This window comes from Prionailurus viverrinus, chromosome B3, assembly GCF_022837055.1.
Source record: "Prionailurus viverrinus isolate Anna chromosome B3, UM_Priviv_1.0, whole genome shotgun sequence".
Lineage (NCBI taxonomy): Eukaryota > Metazoa > Chordata > Mammalia > Carnivora > Felidae > Prionailurus > Prionailurus viverrinus.
The window spans coordinates 46,307,921-46,314,333 of NC_062566.1; positions in this window are offsets into that span (position 1 = coordinate 46,307,921).

A 6,413-nucleotide genomic window follows, 5' to 3' on the forward strand; every position below is an offset into this window, starting at 1 on the left:
TTGTAGAACTTGGGGAGGTGGAGGGAGACTACTGTCTAGCAGATAGAAAACGGCCAGGGATGCTGTTAAACATCCTGCAATAAACAGGACAGCCTTCCACAATAAAGAATTATCCATCCCCAAATGTCAATAGTCCCAAGGTCAAGAAACTCTGATTTAGAGAAAAGAATCTATCCATCTATCTATCCATCTATCTATCTATCATCTATGCTTTCATCCATGTTTCTATCAGTCAAAAGTGGCTTTGTCAGCTAAACTAATTTAATTGCTGTTAGGTTGATTGAAAATAAAAAGAAAACTACATCTTCTAAAGTGAAGTTCAGAACAGATCTGAATCCTAGAGGGTGAGAACAGAACATAAAATCCAGAAAAAATCTTGGTACTGCTGGTGATCAAAAATTGAAGTCCATTATTATTAAGACATTAAGCTTAGAAATAAGGGTATTGCTGCTGGAAAGTGCAACAATATTAGTGATATTTGCTACTCTGCCATGAAGGAAGGACAGGAAAAAAAAGGAAGAAAACAAAAAGAAAAAAAAAAGAAGAAAGAGTCAAAAACAGAGGCCAGTAGGGCCAGGGAAACTCATATGGAGAGTGACATGTTTAAAACCCAGCCTCAGGATCCTGCTGCTTTACTAAAGGGAAAATGAGAAAACCTGAAGAACCATAGAAAAAAATTTCTGGTCTGTCTCCTTGGGGAATGGGGCTTCTATTCAAGTAAATAATTCTTTTATGATATAGAGAGTGAGAAAGAGAAAGATGTAACAATGCAATATCTCCCATGGGGCAGAAGGTAGGTAGAGAGGCTGTGAGACAACTGGTAGCCAAAGGTCTGCTTTGGGAGGACAGGGAGGCCCAGGGAAGCAGCCAGGAGCCAAAGGGAGTGCAGTGGAGTCTAACCTGGAAGGGAGTCAATGTATAAGGAGGGAGCAGGCTCAGTGGATTGTGTCTTGTGTAACCACAGTGAAAAAGGTTGCAGAATAGAAGAAAAATCTGGCTAATTTAAGGAGTGTTGGACAAAGGAGAAGTGATCTATATTATAAGGTTTCTCCCCAGGGCCCAGTGCCCTAGTATATAGTACATGGAAATTGAGACTAAACGAAGAGGTAATTCCTAAGTGCCATTAGAATACACCCAGAAGAGGACAAGCATCCCAGCCATCTGAGACAGTAGGACTAAGCCACTCCTCGAAGTATTGCAGTCTAGAGACTTTTCACCCACTCATTGTGCTTTTAGAAGAGTAGGTAATCAGATTCAGCAGGTTTAATTATAATTAGTTCTCAAATTCACATTTCTTAAGAATGTACAAAGGCAGCAAATATTGGGCTTCTGCTGTGAGCTGATACAGGCCCCAGTATTTGAAATTAGAGTTGGTGGTAGAGTGAAATGGGGTATGATGCTGGTGGTGGCATAGGGCAGGACATAGGGAGACAGGCACAAATAACCTATTAAACTGCAGGATATAATAAAATAAATATTTAAAGTACACATAAGACACTGAATCTAGAGAAGAAAAAGACCCAAAAAATAGACCCACATAAACATAGTCAACTGATCTTTGACAAAAAACCAGAGGCAATACAATGAAGCAAATGCAGTGTCTTCAACAAATGGTGTTGGAACAACTGGACATCCACATGCAAAAAAGGGAATGTAGACACAAACCTTACAGCATTCACTAAAACTCGCTTGAAATGGGTCATAGACCTAAATATAAAATGCAAATCTATAAAACTCCTAGAAGATAACATAGGAGAAAATCTGCACAACTTTGGGTACGATGATATCTGTATAGATTCAACAATAAAGATAAGATCTGTGAAATAAATAATTGTAAAGCTGGACTTCATTAAAATTAAAAGTGTCTGCTCTATGAAAGACAGTATTAAGAGAGTAAGAAGACAAGTCATAGACTGGGAGTAAATATTTGTAAAAGACATATTTGATAAAGGACAGTTATCCAAAAAAATATAAGAACAAAAAAACCAAAATCTCTTAAAACTCAACAATAAGAAAACAAACAATGCTATTAGAAAATAGGCCAAAGACATTAACAAGACACCTCACCAAGGAAGGTATGTAGATGAAAAATAAGCACATGAAGAGATGTTCCATATCATAGGTGATCAGGTAAATGAAAATTAAAACAATAATAAGGAACCACTATAAACACCTATTAGAATGGTCAAAATCTGGAACACTGATAACAGGAACTCTGACTCATGGGTTTTGGGAATGCAAAATGGAATAGTCACTTTGGAAGATAGTTTGGTAGTTTCTTACAAAACTAAACAAATTCTTAACATACTATCCAGCAGTTACCCTCCTTGGTATTATCCAAAGGAGTTGAAGGTCCACACAAAAACCTGGGCAAAGATGTTTATAGCAGCTCTATAGCTGCACAAGGATGTCTGCCAAAACGTGGAAATGATCAAGAAGTCCTTCAGTAGGTGAATGGATAAACTGTGGTATATCCAACAAAGGAATATTACTTAGTGCTAGAAAGAAATGAACTATCAAACCATGAAAATACATAAAGGAACCTTAAATGCGTATCACTAAGTGAATGAAGCCAATCTGAAAAGGGGACTTACTATATGATTCCAACTATATGACATTCTGGTAAAAGCAAAACTATAGAAATAATACAAAAAATCAGTGATTGCCAGGAGAAGGAGGGGTAGTGGGGTGGGCAAGAAATAGAGGATTTGGTGGGACAAAGAAAATTCTGTGTATGATACTGTAGTAATGGATACATGTCATTATACATTTCTCCAAATGTACAACATCAAGAGTGAACCATAAGGTAAATGTGGACCTTGGTAATTATGATGTATCAATGCAGGTCCATCAGTTGTAACAAATGTACCACTCTGGTGGGGGATGCTGATGATAGTGGAGGCTATGTTTGTGTCAGGGCAGAGGATATATAGGAAACCTATGGACCTTCCTTTCAATTTTGTTGTAAAACTAAAACTCCTCTAAAATATCCAAGTGCTGATAGGGGCACTTGTACCCCAATGTTTATAGCAGCACTCTCAACAATAGCCAAATTATGGAAAGAGCCTAAATGTCCATCAACTGATGAATGGATAAAGAAATTGTGGTTTATATACACAATGGAATACTACGTGGCAATGAGAAAAAATGAAATATGGCCCTTTGTAGCAACATGGATGGAACTGGAGAGTGTGATGCTAAGTGAAATAAGCCATACAGAGAAAGACAGATACCATATGGTTTCACTCTTATGTGGATCCTGAGAAACTTAACAGAAACCCATGGGGGAGGGGAAGGAAAAAAAAAAAAGAGGTTAGAGTGGGAGAGAGCCAAAGCATAAGAGACTCTTAAAAACTGAGAACAAACTGAGGGTTGATGGGGGGTGGGAGGGAGGGGAAGGTGGGTGATGGGTATTGAGGAGGGTACCTTTTGGGATGAGCACTGGGTGTTGTATGTAAACCAATTTGAGAATAAACTTCATATATTGAAAAGAAAAATCCAAGTGCTGAAAAAATAGCTAAAAGAGGCATCTTGATGTTTACCAAGCTAAAACATATATTATATATTATAAAGCATCAATAATTAAAACAGTGTGGTATTGACTCAGGATGAGACAAATTGATCAATGGAATGGAACAAATCTCCAGAAGAAAGCCTAGGTATATAGGGAGATTTAAAATATGATAATAATGATATCTCAAATCAGTGAGGTGAAAATGGACATTTTAATAAAAGGCATTAGCATCACTGGGTAGCCATTTAGGAAAGATAATATTCTATCTGTGCCTCATATTGTATATCAGTATAAACTCTGAATGTACTGAAGTATTTTAATTTTTTTAATGTTTATTTATTTTTGAGAGTGAGAGAGAGAGAGACAGAGAAAGACAGAGTATGAGCAGGGGAGGGACAGAGAGAGAGGGAGACACAGAATCTAAAGCAGGCTCCAGGCTCTAAGCTGCCAGCACAAGCCTGATGTGGGGCTCGAACTCACAGACTGCAAGATCATGACGTGTGCCAAACTTGGACACTTAAGTGACTGAGCCACCCAGGCTCCCTGCACTGAAATATTTTAAATGTAAAAATAAAATAATAAACGTATTTATAGAATGAATGTGTGAATTCTTTCATAAACCGAGATTAGGAAACTATGTCTTGCATGGCAAACAAAACAAAAGCCAGAAGCCAATTCAAAAAGAAATCAGCAACTGGGAAAAACATTTGCAACCCTTAGAAAAATGGGGGGTGGGGGTGGGGAATGAGTAACATTTCCAAAGAACCCAAAAGAAAAATAGCTAAAAGATCTAAATAGAGATCCCCCCCCCAAAAAAAAAGAAAAAGAAGAAAAGAAATACAAATGGTCTCTAAGCATGAAACAAGAGCACGATTTCACTTAGAGAGACTACATTGACATTCTATCTCTCAACTACCATATGGCCAAAATTCCAAAAGTGTTCACAGCACACATTGTTGGCCAGACCGTGAGAAAAGAGGGGCTCTCCTGTCATGCTGGTGGGAGTACAAAATGATACATCTAGAAAAGGAAAATCTTCACTGCGTTTGGCAATGTCTACCAAAATTACAAAAGCATTTACCCACTGAACCAGAAATCTTACTTTGGAGACTCTCACTCTGGCATTGCTTGAAATGAGAAAAGATTGTGCAAGACAGGGAGAAAAAGTGAAATACATGTTCATGTTCACTTGTATTTAGATAAAGTAACATCAAAAGGTTGAACAAAAAAGAAAATGGTTATCTATAGGGGAGATTTCTTAATATCTGCCTTTCATATCACTTTTATTTTGTAAATGTATTAATTATTTAAAAACCTCAATTAAACATTTATTTCTAGACTCTTGCAATTTTTAAAATCCAACCAGTCTGCTGCCATCCTAACCACTTTCAAAAACTTTTTGATCAAAACATAAACCTATTGCATCAGATGAAAACTATTTTTTCATTGCCTTCAGGAAAAAAAAATCTCAATTCCATATGTGGCGTATAAGACCCTTCCTGATTTCTTCCATATATCAGTGTCTACCTACTTTCTTTGTCTTCATCCAGCAGATCTCATTTTTAACTTGCCGCTCTGGGCAGTTTCTTTCCCATCCTTCCTGTCTCCCCCACACTGGTTTACATTTCTTAGTCATGTTTCCAAGTCATATTCTCTTTGGTTTTTTTTTTCTCCTTCCTTTGCCTGAGTCCCTGGAGGGTAACGTAGTACATTTTAATCTCTAGTCTTTGGCACACAGTAGGCATGTTTATCCTGCATCTGGATGGGTGGCATAGACAGTGTGCCAGTTAGTAAGTTACTGTTTCTCAGCACCACATCCACCCTTCTCTACCCTACTTTGGGTCCCTGTGGGGTGGAAGGGTGCAAACGACGTATTTCTGCTTTGCCAGTGGCTCCTTCCTGGGTGCGTCCAATAGCAGTTGCCAGAGGGAGACTGCAAGACTGCTGTGGAGAGAAGGGACTTGCTCCTTCCTTCCTATAGGTTTCCTGTTCTTGTCAGTGGCCCCTCAGCCTCATTTCTTCACCCCAGTAAGCATCCATATTCTGGTAACAGCAGCTGAATCCTGTTAGTTTTTCCCATACTCGAAAAACCAGCACATGACATCTTTCAAAATCCCCGGCTTCAGCTGAGTAGCACCCCCTCCTCAGAGGTCTGACTCTCAGCTCCACAGGGCTCCAAGCTTCTAAGTTGGAATAATTATAGCCTCTCCCCTTGGTTCCCTCGACCAAAGGGCTTGAAGCTGCTCTTTGCAGTTGCTACCTTCGTAATACCTCAGAGTTCCTTTGCCTTTTCAGTTTTTCAAAACCTAACAAACCTTTATATCAAATTCTCTCTGTTAAAATAGCCAGTGTGGCTTCTGTCTCTTGCCTGGAGCCTGGGTGAAGCTGTTCATGCTCAGCATATCTACACTTGTTCCTGCTGTGACCTCAGACAGGAGTTCTCCTCACCACTTGCTGCACCAATGAGTCCTGGGGTAATTAACACCTCTGGTTCTGTACCACCTCCACAGAATCCTCCACATGTTGAATAAGCTGATGGTTTCGCTATCTGGGGCTCAGTGGAGAGAAGAACCAGATCTCAGCAGTTTCAAGCATGGCTTCTCTTCTCTGTCTTTTGCTATTTTGTTCTAATTCCTATCTCAAAGGACCCACATTCATTTTGGTTTAATTCAAGTGTCCAAGTACCCTCTACCCTTGACCATTTTATCTGTCTCCTTCAGGTATCACATTTCACAAAATATGCAGTTTTTGAAAATTTTCTCATACATAACAAGCACAGCAGAGGGACAGTAACCATAGTACATAGTATTTATTAAGCATTTATCATAAACCATAAAGGTGAGAGATTCTCCTTTAATCCTCAAATCAATCTTATTTTATAGGGTGAGAAGGCTGAGAC